The sequence below is a fragment of the Cherax quadricarinatus genome, chromosome 68, assembly GCF_038502225.1.
Source record: "Cherax quadricarinatus isolate ZL_2023a chromosome 68, ASM3850222v1, whole genome shotgun sequence".
In the NCBI taxonomy this organism is placed as follows: domain Eukaryota; kingdom Metazoa; phylum Arthropoda; class Malacostraca; order Decapoda; family Parastacidae; genus Cherax; species Cherax quadricarinatus.
In genome coordinates, this window is record NC_091359.1 from 10,400,260 (window position 1) to 10,416,501 (window position 16,242).

At 39.4% G+C, this 16,242-nt stretch overlaps 1 long non-coding RNA gene across 1 annotated transcript in view; it reads right to left on the minus strand.

The window, feature by feature from the left end:
- Positions 1-7,478: 7,478 nt before the first annotated feature.
- Positions 7,479-16,242, minus strand: part of LOC138854761 (uncharacterized) — a 30,736-nt gene continuing 21,972 nt past the window's right edge. The window contains exon 3 of the long non-coding RNA XR_011393937.1: positions 7,479-8,149. This is a non-coding gene — a long non-coding RNA (uncharacterized lncRNA). The remainder of the gene's footprint in view (positions 8,150-16,242) is intronic.

The following is a 16,242-nucleotide window of genomic DNA, read 5'->3' on the forward strand; positions in this document are numbered from 1 at the left end:
TATATATATATATATATATATATATATATATATATATATATATATATATATATATATATATATATATATATATATATATATAGTGCCGAATAGGCAGAACTTGCGATCTTGGCTTAAATAGCAACGCTCATCTTGCCATATAGGACAAGCGAAAATTTGTGTATGCAATAATTTCGCCAAAATCATTCTGAACGTAACGAAAAAAAATATATTTCACTGTGTTTGTTTAGTATTAAATTATTGTAAACAAATCTAAAATATATTTAGTTGGGTTAGGCTAAAATAAATTGTTCTTGTTATAATAAGGTTAGGTAAGTTTTCTAAGATTCTTTTGGAGCAAAATTAAAATTTTTTACATTAACGTTAATGAAAAAAATATATCTTTAATATTAAAGTTGTATTCAAAAATCTTGATACAGTAAAAAAACTTTTGATAAAGAATTCCCCCCAAAATGCTGATGGATGTGTCTATAAGATTCCTTGTAAAATTTGCGATAAAGTTTATTACGGTCAAACTGGTAAAAATCTCGAACGAAGATTAAAACAACATAAATATAGCATTAGAACTGGACAAGATTCCAATGCTCTATTTATTCACGTAAAAGATTTTAACCATCCAATTGATTTTCAAAAAGTTGAGAAAGTAGTATCAAGCAAGTCCATGGTCGACAGGAATATAATTGAATCTTGTTTCATAAAAAGCAGTTTTGACAATAATATGAATATTTCCTTTGGTTTATATAAATTAGATCCATTTATAATTAATAGAATTTGGGAAGAATTTAATAATACACTGGACAAATAATTTTTAAATTTTCTTGGGTAGAATAGTTTGTGGGGTGAGTTGTGCAAAGGACCTATCCAAGTTGGGTCGGCGCACGTCAGGTGTTTAACTGTTGTGGGATCTGATAGTGAGGTGCTGGCCAGACCCCTTATATAGCTTCCTTGGATTCTTTACTTTCATAGTTCCTTGATAATGTGAGTAGTCACGAAAGCGCTTGGAATTTCTCTATTCTTTCAGAGTGGTTGTTATGCATAATATATATATATATATATATATATATATATATATATATATATATATATATATATATATATATATATATATATATATATATATATTAACACACTGGCCGATTCCCACCAAGGCAGGGTGGCCCAAAAAAGACAAACTTTCACCATCATTCACTCCATCACTGTCTTGCCAGAAGGGTGCTTTACACTACAGTTTTTAAACTGCAACATTAACACTCCTCCTTCAAAGTGCAGGCACTGTACTTCCCATCTCCAGGACTCAAGTCCGGCCTGCCGGTTTCCCTGAATCCCTTCATAAATGTTACTTTGCTCACACTCCAACAGCACGTCAAGTATTAAAAACCACTTGTCTCCATTCACTCCTATCAAACACGCTCATGCATGCCCGCTGGAAGTCCAAGCCCCTCACACACAAAACCTCCTTTACCCCCTCCCTCCAACCTTTCCTAGGCCGACCCCTACCCCGCCTTCCTTCCACTACAGACTGATACACTCTTGAAGTCATTCTGTTTCGCTCCATTCTCTCTACATGTCCGAACCACCTCAACAACCCTTCCTCAGCCCTGTGGACAACAGTTTTGGCAATCCCGCACCTCCTCCTAACTTAAAAACTACGAATTCTCTGCATTATATTCACACCACACATTGCCCTCAGACAAGACAGCTCCAATGCCTCCAGCCTTTTCCTCGCTGCAACATTCATCACCCATGCTTCACACCCATATAAGAGCGTTGGTAAAACTATACTCTCATACATTCCCCTTTTTGCCTCCAAGGACAAAGTTCTTTGTCTCCACAGACTCCTAAGTGCACCGCTCACCCTTTTCCCCTCATCAATTCTATGATTCACCTCATCTTTCATAGACCCATCTGCTGACATGTCCACTCCCAAATATCTGAATACATTCACCTCCTCCATACTCTCTCCCTCCAATCTGATATCCAATCTTTCATCACCTAATCTTTTTATCCTCATAACCTTACTCTTTCCTGTATTCACTTTTAATTTTCTTCTTTTGCATACCCTACCAAATTCATCCACCAACCTCTGCAACTTCTCTTCAGAATCTCCCAAGAGCACAGTGTCATCAGCAAAGAGCAACTGTGACAACTCCCACTTTATGTGTGATTCTTTATCTTTTAACTCCACGCCTCTTGCCAAGACCCTCGCATTTACTTCTCTTACAACCTCATCCATAAATATATTAAACAACGACGGTGATATCACACTTCCTTGTCTAAACCCTACTTTTACTGGGAAATAATCTTCCTCTTTCCTACATACTCTAACTTGAGCCTCACTATCCTCGTAAAAACTCTTCACTGCTTTCAGTAACCTACCTCCTACACCATACACCTGCAACATCTGCCACATTGCCCCCCTATCCACCCTGTCATACGCCTTTTCCAATATATATATATATATATATATATATATATATATATATATATATATATATATATATATATATATATATATATATATATATATATATCGTGCCGAATATGTAAAACTGGTCAATTAGCAAGAACTCATTTAAAATTAAGTCCTTTCTAAAATTTTCTCTTATACGTTTAAAGATATATTTTTTTCATTAATGTTGATGTAAAAGTTTATAATTTTGCACCAAAAGGAACTTAGAAAACTTACATAACCTTATTATAACAAGCGCAATTTATTTTAGCCTAACCCAACTAAATATATTTTAGATTTGTTTACAATAATTTAATACTAAACAAACACAGTGAAATATATTTTTTTCGTTAGGTTCAGAATTATTTTGGCGAAATTATTGCATACACAAATTTTCACTTGTCCTATATGGCAAGATAAGCGTTGCTATTTAAGCCAAGATCGCAAGTTCTGCCTATTCGGCACGACATCATATATATATATATATATATATATATATATATATATATATATATATATATATATATATATATATATATATATATATATATATATATATATAATATAAATAATATATATATATATGTCGTGCCGAATATGTAAAATTGGTCAATTAGCAACAACTCATTTAAAATTAAGTCCTTTCTAGAATTTTTCTCTTATACATTTAAAGATACATGTTTTTTTCATTAATGTTAATGTAAACATTTATAATTTTGCACCAAGAGAAACTTAGAAAACTTACCTAACCTTATTATAACAAACGCAATTTATTTTACCCTAATCCATCTAAATATATTTTAGATACATTTACGATAATTTAATAATAAACAAAAACAATTAAATATATTTTTTTCATTAGGTTTAGAATGATTTCTGCCTAATTATTGCATACACAAATTTTCGCTTGTCCTATATAGCAAGATGAGCGTTGCTATTTAAGCCAAGATCGCAAGTTTTACATATTCGGCACATTATATATATATATATATATATATATATATATATATATATATATATATATATATATATATATATATATATATATATATATATATATATAATGTATATGTCGTGCTGAATAGGCAGAACTTGCGATCTTGGCTTAAATTGCAACTCTCTTATAGGACAAGTGAAAATTTGTATATGCAATAATTTCGCCAAAGTCATTCTGAACGTAACAAAAAAAATATATTTCACTGTGTTTGTTTAGTGAAAAGATATCAGATTCTGCTGTTGACTCTCGCCCAGGCAGGTCATAGCAGCTCTCCTTACTTGCACAGTATCCCTACGATCCCCGTCGGGGAGGGGAACCTCTACCATCTCCACGATGTCTCATCGTGTGAGAATTAAGCCAAAGTCTGCTGTCGTCGATGACGCCACGAAGCTTGAGCTTGCAGCATCTCTCAACACTTGTCTTCACGCAAAGTTCTCCAAGATTACGTCACTGAAAGAAGCTTTCGTTGTCACCTTTCTCGATGATGCTGAAGCTGACAAGGTGCTTACACCTACTGCCATGAAGACCTTAGAAGACCGAGGTTTTACCATCTCTACGTCACCATACATGCTTGCAAAACGTTCAGTGTTTATGAAACGTCTTGACAAGCTGATCACGAACATGACCATCCAGGAAATTACTACATCACTTGAAGACCTCAACACCTGGGCCAAGATTGACACTGTAGTGAAGATCCCCAACGCTTCCTCTGCTCAAGGTCACATTCCTGGACGTTACCATGGCGACCAGAACACTGTCTGATGGCCTGGCCATCTTTTACTACTACATCAACCCCCGACAGATTGAACCTGAACGCTTCACGTACATAACACCTTGCTGGACATGTTACTCGTACAGTCACTCTACTGCCGACTGCCACGTGAAGAATAAGAAGATATGTTCCACCTGTGGGTCTGCAGGACACGATTTTCGTTCTTGCACTTCCACTGCTGCTCCCACTTGCATCAACTGTAAGAGTGATCACCATACTCTTGCAGCCAAGTGTCCAGTGCGAAAGGATATCCTTTCTAAGAAACTAAAGGAAGAAACAAAGAAGTCATCTGGAACCTCTCCTACATACGCTGCAATTGCCAAGATTCAATCTACAGCATCCAAGATTCTACAAGCTACTCAACAGTCGTCTCCAAGAATACTTCAAGCATCTACTCAGCCCGCCTCCACCGTCATCACTCCTCCAACATGTGACGTAACCAAGATCCACTACTGTTTATTATACGCTCACATGCAGAACATGGCTGTACCTGGATCATTTAACTCTACCATCAACGAGTTATTTGCATTAAATAACATGCCTTCATTTACATTTCCCGCATCTCCACCTTCTGAAGAAATTCTCAAATTCACCAAAAACTTAATCGCCAACTCTTCTGCAGAAGTTCCATCAACACCACCAACTAGTGACGTCAATCCAACAACGACCAATGAGAAGCCTCCACCGCCACCACCTCTCACTGAATCCAACCAATCAGAAGCCTTACCACCAGAAACATCTAATTCGTCTACTGAAGTTGAAAACGAAGCAACACCACCTTCCTCTACTCCACCACCGCCTTCTCTACTTAGCTCACGTCGATTACCTGGAACACCATGCTTTAAACACAAAGGACTCGTATTCTACACCACGAGGCTATACCCTGCAAGCATGACTCGCCTAAAACTCATCCAACATCTCCAAGACAACACTGTATCGTACCAAAGCGAAGAAAGACCACTCCCTACCTACAACCAGATACTCCACCACCTCCAAACCAACGAAGACTACTACAGCTCTCCCATAAGTGTGATACAACTCTCTCGAAAAAAATATACCGCACTGATAAACGGTTTAAGACCATAACCAACTCATCCTGCTTGCTGCCTTCTGACACTCCCAGCTCCTGCCGCTGCCTACGCCATCCTCTCCTAGTGAGCCAAGCAATGACATCAGTCAAGCCTCTCTATCTACGTCTCCAGTACTTTTGTACCACATGTCCCAAAGTGGTTGGGCCACTTGCCTTGATTCCTCCTCTTCCCCTCCTCCCCATCCTTTTTCAGTTATTTCCATCCTTCCTTATCCTTCTTCCTTCCCATCTTACGACAGCTCTCGTCGTCCTCGATCCGATCCGATGTTTGTTTAGTATTAAATTATTGTAAACAAATCTAAAATATATTTAGTTGGGTTAGGCTAAAATAAATTGCGCTTGTTTTAATAAGGTTAGGTAATTTTTCTAAGTTCCTTTTGGTGCAAAATTATAAATTTTTATATCAACATTAATGAAAAAAATATATCTTTAAGCGTATAAGAGAAAATTTTAGAAAGGACTTAATTTTAAATGAGTTCTTGCTAATTGACCAGTTTTACATATTCGGCACGATATATATATATATATATATATATATATATATATATATATATATATATATATATATATATATATATATATATATATATATATATATATATAATGTAGCCTAAGAACGTATAAGTTTATTTAGGTACAGGTACACCTAAGTACAATTATCATACATAGTATACATTACCTACGATAAACCAAAAGACGTCAGTGACTTATTTTCCTTTAAATATGGGATGGGCGAGACAGGGGCATCAAGTATAATAGGAAAGGGAGGGGGGAAAGGCAGGTAGTGAGGTGAAGGAGGTTGGTAGGCATAGTGTGGTAAAGTTCTCATGTGTGTGTAAACAAGGAAAGGTTGGTTGAGAGCGCACCAGAGCAGGATATCCTCAGTTTAACACCGCCAGCCTCACACAATCATCCACCCCATTATTACATCACAAGGTCAACCTCTCCCCTCGAGACTATCCGTTTTGTTTACATTCCAAACGTCACTATGTCATGCAGAACAAGCCACAGGGAGATGGAAATCTTTAGCTTAAGTTCTTTCGCACTTTCTGTCAGGTGCTATGCAACAGTACATAGCTCCTGACGATGCACAGAGAGTACTAAAGAGCTTGAGTTAAAGATTTTCATCCCCCTGTGGCTTGTTCTGTATGCTTAAGATCGCCCGTTTGTGATTTTTTTTTTTTTTTGCAAGGAAGTCTGCGGTCTGTTGTTATAAGCAGAGTTACACGGGACTGGGAGCTGTGAATCGACCCCTACTATCATATATAGGTGAGAACGTTCAGACTTGAACGTTTCCTATTCTTCTGCCTCCTCGTTCCATGCGTATCGAGGCTGGTTTTCGAAATTCACTTATTTGTTGGGTAGATATTTTTTATAGGCTTACGTAACTCAAGATAAACTAGTAAAAGAGGAATGTGTTGCCGAGTCTTTTGGCCTGCAGGAAACTATCTGCGTCACCTCTACCAGCTTGCAGAAGACATTCCTCGGATATCCATTCAGGATAACTGAAGAAAGCCAGTGTGGCTTATTTCCGTTGGGGTATTTTGGTTCTTTTCCCTAAAATACGACCCACAACGACATAGCAATAACCAAGTGTGTTGTGCTCAAACTGTTACATGTGATGGGTTTCTACACTTTCTTACACTTAACAGTAATTCACTGGCTGTATCTTGATGTCATATATGTTTTAAGAATAGTCGTAAGTAATGCCATAATAGTAAATTATACGAATGTATCAAGGTAGAAGACTCTTTACAAGTGGTAATCTTGCCTGCTGATCGTGCTCAATGAAAAAATAGCTTGACAGACTAACCCAGTTGTTATGTGAGTGTGACGAAGTGATGATGCAGGTCCAGGAGTGGGTGGTGAAGAGGGAAGTGGTGTCCCCCCATCTTCCTCTTATCATAATGCACACGCCGCAGCGGCATCCTTTTCCCCTTCTCTTCCCTACAAATACTTGACGATATCCTAAATGCTCTATTGAAGTCTCCCAGCTCAGACTGACTGATTTCAACACCCTGAATGAACTCAATTCTGCGTGGATACAGTTAGCTTTTGTTTCCACTCGGTAACTATTATACACAAAGGGGTAAGAGCACACTGTTGATGTATCCAATATTTTCTTTAATAACTAAAACATACGTTTACATATGACATACCGATACTAAAACCATTAACAACCACTTTTGTTGTGGCCGTATACTCAAACAAACATTCACACATACTGTAAAGTAAAAGGACACATTAGTTGCACTTGTGTCCTTTTAGTTTACATATTGTCGGTAATTCTACCAACATATGTACATTCACACATACTACATAGCTATACACTAACATGAACATACGTACACCCCAATGGGAATGGACATATATATTTACATAACTGTGTCTACGATATATATGTGCTCTCAGAACCATAACATAAATTTATAATACTCTGTAAAATCATTGGTAGATTTAATGAATAAACTCGGCTTAACACCTAACAGGAACAAAACGGGTAGTGGAAAGACTGGAATCTATGTCAGAACTTCGTCCTAGCGAATACTGTATCAACAATTATCACAAACAGTGAAACACACACAAATACAGTTATACATGTTTGCAAACTATAAAAAGTACACACAAACAAGCGTTAAACTTAATATATGCAAATTCACTGTTAAAGTTGAAATAAATTTTGTTACAGCGGCTGTGCGGCTAGGCTATGATATGCGAGAGAAATATGGAGGGAAAATAATCCGAGTCTGTTTTGCGATGGAGTCTACAGTTCTTTTTCACACTAAGGATACCACAATCAGAATTCAGCGGAGACGGAAGGACCAGGAACAGACTCGAACCCTGCAGTCACAAACAAGTGAATTCAAATAGGGAAATACAAGGTTGAAAATGTGATCACTTTAAATCAACTAACTGTGGTCAATGTTTTTAAGAAGACTAAAAGATCAACGCACGGAACAGTATAAATGTTTGGTTTTGGGGACGACAAGAATTCAACGTTGTAACATTATACCCTTGAATCATCAGGAGAAAGCTGCTATTCTCTGCTTATGTCACAGTCGAAATGCGACACACCAGATACCTATTTATTGCTAGGTGGACAGGGGCAACAGGTGTAATAAAAGATAATGAAGATACGTGCAACAGTTAGGTATTTTTATGGTTATCAAGATTTTCTTCGCCTCACCTTGACAGTATATGTCTCCATTCCGTTCTTTCAGCTTTGAAATTATAAGCATTTTTTTATGGGGCGGACCGGTATGCCAGCGGAAGGCCTCTGTCAGATAACCAAAAACCTTCAGACCCGCGCCAGGAAACACTTGACTTGTTTCCTGACAAACCTACCTAACTCAACTAAAGCTTCAGCTTCACATTGTTCCAAACTATGGAGCAGAACTCTTCTCCAGGTTGTGGGTCTGACCACCTCAAAATTACGTATTCCAGGATGATGGACTGATTACATCGTCTTTACTTCTCCTGTTTCTGGTGTCTCTGTATTCGACTGGAGAATCCTATTGTGTAGGCGAAACGTTTCAGAATATACCTAACTGTTGCACATTTGTGTTACTTATCAACTTGTCGGTATTGTATACCATCATATTCACACAGGTGTAATGAAAGTTGGCCAAAAAAATCTCCACTCACCCCAGTAATAAATCCGGGTGGTTCGGGTGAGAGTCAGGCATTACCACAGAGCTTTAACCTAACCGACCTACGTGTTTTTTTTTTTTTTAATAAAAGGTGTTAGAGAGGATGGAGCTAATATTGAGGTAGCAAATATTATTTTTGAAAAAATAAGTCATGGAATATCGACAAAGTTTAAAAGTTTATGAAAATTTGGAAATAGTCACGGCACGCATAACGGAGATAAAACACCTCAATTACTGGGAGGGCTTGAGGTTCCTAAACCTGTATTCCCTGGAACGCAGGAGGGAGAGATACATGATTATATACACCTGGAAAAATCCTAGAGGGACTAGTACCGAACTTGCACACGAAAATCACTCAACGAAAGCAAAAGACTTGGCAGACGATGCACCATCCCCCCAATGAAAAGCAGGGGTGTCACTAGCACGTTAAGAGACCATACAATAAGTGTCAGGGGCCCGAGACTGTTCAACTGCCTCCCAGCACACATAAGGGGGATTACCAACAGACCCCTGGCAGTCTTCAAGCTGGCACTGGACAAGCACCTAAAGTCCGTTCCTGATCAGCCGGGCTGTGGCTCGTACGTTGGTTTGCGTGCAGCCAGCAGCAACAGCCTGGTTGATCAGGCTCTGATCCACCAGGAGGCCTGGTCACAGACCGGGCCGCGGGGGCGTTGACCCCCGGAACTCTCTCCAGGTAAACTCCAGGTAAACACTTCATTGATGATTGATGTTTACGAGGCGAACCTCAATGAGCAATTTTTATTTTACTTGGTCATCATAAGATTAATGCCAGAGGAGGAGGGTGGGGAGGAAATGAGGAAGGACTGTCTATCTTATTTCCATTGTGGTCTTTCAATCTTGTCCCCCAGGATGCAACCCACACCAATTGACTAACACCCAAGTACCTACTTACTGCTAGGTGAACAGGAACAGCAGGTATAAGGAAACACGCCCAGCATATCCACCCATGTCGGGAATCCTCATACTATTTACCTCACACTCATTGTGAGGTAAATAGTATAAGGAGGAGACAGATGAGTGGCTAACCACTCTTGATGAGAGTAAAGTAAACCTTACCGAATCATCAGTTCAAAACTATTTATCACATGTCAGACTGCAACATCATGGGAACTTGATACAAGGAATTCTTCAATACTTGTCCAACCTTCGGACGAAGACCTACGACCCCCGGAACTCTCTCCAGGTAAACTCCAGGTAACACCAGTGGATGGTTCCACTGTGATCCCGCCTCCTCCTGCTTCGACTCACCTGACTACAATATATAAGCCACTTCTCTGGCCTTATACTGTACTTTCTACAAAAGTGATGGACCGAACACATCGATTCCAGGCTAAGGGAGTGATTACCTCAAGCTCCTTCTCTCCTTACCCCTCTCTGCTTTGTATTGGACTGATGAAGCCGCTATGTGGCGAAACGTTTCCTGAATAAAGATTTCCATATCTTGCTCAAGTGTCTCAGTCACTAAGCACCTTATATATATTGGTATAAACGTCTCGGACAGAAAACCAAGTACTTGCTGAGAGCAACATGTTTGCACTATAAACACATCATCTATCGAAGATCTCACTACAAAACGTAGCCCCACACTTCTAACTTCCACAGCGGGAGTCGACACCATCCCCTGTGGATACTGTCCCAAGAAATATGTAGGGGAAACAGGCAGAAATCTTTCAGTCCGCCTGAACGAACATCGAAACGCCAGCAACAGAGACGACTTAAGGTACGCCTGTTATTACAATAAGCTAAGCGCTAAACTCACAAAGGTTAGTACCTAATAGGACTGGCGACGATTTCGAGTCTGGCGAGGGAGGTATGAGGACATACTGGGCAATCCATTGGGGGTAGGTAATCATAAAAATGTTAAGAACCCTTGGTCTAGTCTATACTATATACATACCATTACTACGACCTTCCGTATCTCTTTGCTACTTGATAAAGCTCACATTGTGGACGAATGGCGTCAAAACGGGATCGCAATGTGCTGCATTTGTTTTATTTTTCCCAGTTGTATAGGTTACTGGCGGTGGGCATAGGAACAAGATGAGCTTTATCATGAAGCTACAACCCATTTTCAAGTAGTGTCCTTGAAGTTGTCATCAGTGTAAAGTGGGATAGCTCAAGTGCTTGTTCACCAGCCATGTACTTAATTACCGTGATAGGTGCAAGATAAAAAGAAATCGTTGCTGCTATCAACCCACCTCGTACTTCTAGTTAAGTGTTTGTCATAGCAACCTTATAAACGTACATACATGATCAGCGGTGGAAATGTACTGCAATTTCCCACGGGTCATGTTTGGTGCTGTACTTAGACCTGCCTCGAATCAGCTTTGTGCTGTTGCATCTGTGCCTGCCTGGAACCAGCTTGATGTTGTACTTGTCTGGAACCAGCTTAGTGATGATGCATCTGTACCTGTCTGGAACCAACTTGATGCTGCATTTGTACCTGTCTGGAACCAGCTTGGTGATGCTGCATCTGTACTCGTCTGGAACCAACGTGATGGTGCTGTATCTGTACCCGCCTGGAACCAGCTTGGTGATGCTGCATCTCTACTTGTCTGGAACCAGCTTAGTGATGATGCATCTGTACCTGTCTGGAACCAACTTGATGCTGCATTTGTACCTGTCTGGAACCAGCTTGGTGATGCTGCATCTGTACTCGTCTGGAACCAACGTGATGGTGCTGCATCTGTACCCGCCTGGAACCAGCTTGGTGGTGCTGCATGCACCTGTCTAGATCCAGCTTGGTGCTGCATCTGTACCCGCCTGGAACCAGCTTGGTGCTGTTGCATGTACCTGTCTGGATCCAGCTTGGTGGTGCTGCATATGTACCCTCCTGGAACCAGCTTGGTGTTGCATCTGTACCCGTCTGGAAGCAGCGTAGTTATTATTATAATCAAAAAGAAGCGCTAAGCCACAAGGCCTATACAGCGGAAGCAGCGTAGTAGTGCTGCATCTGTACCTGTCTGGAACCAGTTTGGTGGTGCTGTACCTGCCTAGAGTCGGCTTGCTGAGATTAGCCTCTATTTGAACTCGGTTTATTTGCACCGTTTCTTTTTTTTTTTTTTGCTGACACTACGTATTTATATTATTATTATTATAATCAAAAAGAAGCGCTAAGCCACAAGGGCTATACAGCTACGTATTTATAAATAAATTCAGTCACGTCTATCAGAATAACACGATTACTGGGTTTAGCAGCGCCTGCGAAGGGCCTTTAGTTAGACCGAAAATATTCGTGTTATTTCTGTGCTGTTGAATGTAGTTTATTGGACTGTATGTCCCTTAGATCGGTTGATAGCGCACTCAGCTCACCCACTGAGGTCCGTGGTTCGATATCCGGTACGAGTGGGAACATTGGGAGTGTTTCCCTAAAACACCTGCTGTCCATGTTCACCTGGCAGCAAGTAGGTACCTGGGCGTTAGTCGACTGGTGAGGATCGCATCCTGGGACAGAGTTGCCTGAAATTCTCTGCATAACTAGGGGCTTTCTATATAGTAAGTCACTGATGTCAGCTATGGTCTGTATAAATTTTATCATGTACTTGTAGAAATAAAGATGATTATTATTATATACGTGAATGGTTCACGTCAGCAGGACAATATATACATCAATAATTATCTCGCTGCACGCCGCTCAGTGGTAGCGCTTTCGGCTCGCAACGGAAGAACCCATTTTCAATTCGATACCAATGAGAAAAAAATCATGTTATTCCTGTTGACCTTGTTCACCTAGCAGTAAATGGCTACCTGGATTTATAGTTGGCTGTTGTGGGTGATATTCTGAGATGTAGCAGAACTGTATACCTTATATGGGGCTTTCAAATGGACCGTGGTAAGTTAATACCTCTTACAAATAACAAAAAGGTACAATACCGTGACTGGAACAATGCACAAATAGGAGACAGGAGCTTACGACGACGTTTCGGTCTGACTTGGACCATTTAAGAAGTTTCCGTTTCGCACTCATATGATATTACGGTAGTACCTCCCGCTTACAATAAGAGATGACACACAGGGCTCCATCTCACTGCACTGAATGTCTTGACATAAAGCAATTATATATTAATCTTGACAGTGTTGCTTAAATTGATATTGCGGTACCTGTCTAATGAACTTTACAAGCCGCGTGTCGATTTCCAGCGCCTCGTGTTCCTCCTGCAGTGAAATTATGAAACTAATTAGGAAGCTTTCATATGTATGCTTTTTAAGTGGGTGTCTTGATGCCAGTGAAGGGCTCTTGATCTCAGGAATTGCTGCTACTCTCCCATTTCTCCAATCATATCTCATTACCTCCCATTCTCCAGGTGCTGTTATGACCGTCATTGTTTTAGCATTCCCAATTAATCAAATAACAATGTCCTTGTTTGAGATAAGTTAAATATAGTTTCAAGGAATCACAGCCACTGTAATAAGGAAGAAGTCAACACTTCATTATTGTAAGGGCGCAAATAAAGACGGACAAATCTTTGTATACGAAATGGTTGCTAAGTGAAGATTGTTGTGCATCCCCAACAAAGAGACGAGTAGTGGAGCGAGTCATTAGACAAGAATGATATGAGCCGAGTATGGAGCTAGACGAGGGTTATCTGTAGCCATGGTGGCAAGAGAGGTGCTGATAAGGCAGATGATAATACTTTGTCTTGACTTTTGACCGTACTCACAGAAACCAGCCTTAGCAACGTGAAAGAAGACATTCATTATATACACTTATAGTGGCAGTTATTAAAGCAACCGTTTCGTCATGACTGGCTTCTTTAGGACTACTACTTCGGTGTGAAGAAACCACTAGATGCGAAACGTTTCTTTTAAATGTTATAAATGTACTTGTGTCTTATTTTGCTTGTCGGTATTTCCATAGCTTGTACAAGCAATCCTAGCTGTCTTGTTTCCTTGGGAGTAAGACAATGTTGCTGATTGTATCGCTTCCTGACCCTTTCAATCAATGTCTTCATTATGGCCAATAGCTAGAAACTGGTAAAGTGTTCTTAAACCAAGAATTTGGAGCTACTCTCTCCTTCATTAGAATAAATCTAATTATTTCCCATTACCCAGGCGCATTACGTCCCCTACTAGTTAAGCACTTCCTCATAAATATAGTAATTATGTACCAACTTCGCTCTGTAAGACACCCCAAATCCATAAGATTTTTGGGTTAGTTTCAGATATGACAGTATTGTTTTTATTACCAATATCATCAAATTAATAATTAAACATTAAAATATATTTCCATAACCTCAGGATACAAAGTTTTTTCACAAGGAAACATACCATGTTGAAGAGGATCCCAGAAGGGGGCATGAAATATACAGATAAATCAGCTTCCTGTGTTTCTGTCTCCAAGTGAGTTTTTACTGAGCATACCAATTTAAAATTAGCCTTACACTCCCTTTGGATGCCAAAGACGCAGCATCTCTATTATTTATTTATTATTTATTTTATGTCTTTGCAAACAGTACATTGAGATTTTATATTTACAATAGTGGGTTGCAGTGCAAAGAGAGCCTCTATTATGCCTAGGCATTGTGGGCCAAATTAACATTATTGGCTTACAGACTACTTAACACTAAAGATTATATCATAGTTGTACAGTAGGACAGTAATTATTTCATAGTTGAACAGTAGATTATTAATTATAAGTTAATTAAATTTGTATAAGTCAAAGGATATATTCATATAGTCTAAAATGTTTTTTGTGAAAACAATGGTTCAATTATATTCCTGTCAACAATGGGTAAACGGTTCAAAGTGATTGTTGAAGTTATGATGTGGGAGTACATAGGTGAGTATGTGTGTACTGAGTATTTAGTATTTAGTCTAGGGTGATTAAGTGCTTTTGAGAAGAGTCTTAAACTGATTTTCAGACTGGGTTACTTTAATATCTTCTGGAGACCTAGAGATTACCTGGAGAGAGTTCCGGGGGTCAACGCCCCCGCGGCCCGGTCTGTGAATTCCATATTTTTGGGCCCTTTATGTGCATAGAGTTTTTACACAGTGTGATATGGACACGAGGTATATCAAAAAGAGATCTGTGTCTTGTGTTGTGGTCATGTGTCCTGTTTAAGTTGGTGAGGAGAAGTTTGAGTGGAGGGTTTATATTTGCGTGTATTGTTCTGTGTATGTTGTAGGCACATGAATAAGTATGGATGTTCTTAATGGTGAGCATTATCATTACACGATATAGAGTATATAAAAAACGAAAGCATGAAATTTGCGTGTACTCGTTGGGGGTGGGAAAAATTAGGTCTAAAAGACTGACTCGTTGGGGGTGGGAAAAATTAGGTCTAAAAGACTGACTCGTTGGGGGTGGGAAAAATTAGGTCTAAAAGACTGAGAGCTTGTGGGTGTACATTCAGCCAGTAGGGCAGATGAACGTTCATACCGATACCGAATTTGGAAGAGGTAGTTGTCGGTCTTGTAGCTTAATAAACTATATTCCGAATTTCTTCTTTCCTTGGTTGGGTAACAGCTTTATTACAACCGTAGCCTCTGCAAGCTGTTTTGTTGGGTCACGGTACCGCTTGAAGATCTACCTTACGGTTATTCTTCACAAGAGATCCCACGTAAGCCTAGTATTACGACTTATTTCCATTGGATTCGTTCGTAGGATGCGACCCACAATGGCCGGTAAGGTACCTATTTACTGCCAAGGGAACAAGGACAGCAGGTGTAAGGAGAATTGACCAAACATTTCGACCCATAGGAGAATCGACTTCGAACATTGTTCCACTGAGCTACAAGTCAGCTCGAGATTATGGTTGGCGTCAATCCTTGCAATAAGCGGGAGTGAGGCTGCGTGACCTCGGTAATGGATGACAAACACCACTTTAGCAAGGAATGGTACACAACCGTTATAACACCAGGTATAACAGATATGCTAAATGTACTTATAACATTATTATCTTAAGTGATAGACATCGGTTTCGGTTAGTTTATTAATTTTAAAATCTCTCCACTGCACGTGGGCTATTTAGGCTAAATACCACCTGTACACTACCAATCAAGAGAACTTTAGTACTTAAATAGTATTATCGTAAACCACCAGGTCGTATACACTGAGAAATATATATCTTTGGGTTTATATTCACGTGTTGAAATGTGTCTGACGAAGTGGGTAAACTTAGGATGTTAAAGTGAATTGGAAGACCTGACAGAAGAGTGCCGTATAAAGTAATATAACCAACTAGTATTTCATACGTGTTAAAAGCTCCATTTTACCGGTAATTTCGAAGGCAGGATAAATGCTTCAGCCACATGCGCAACACT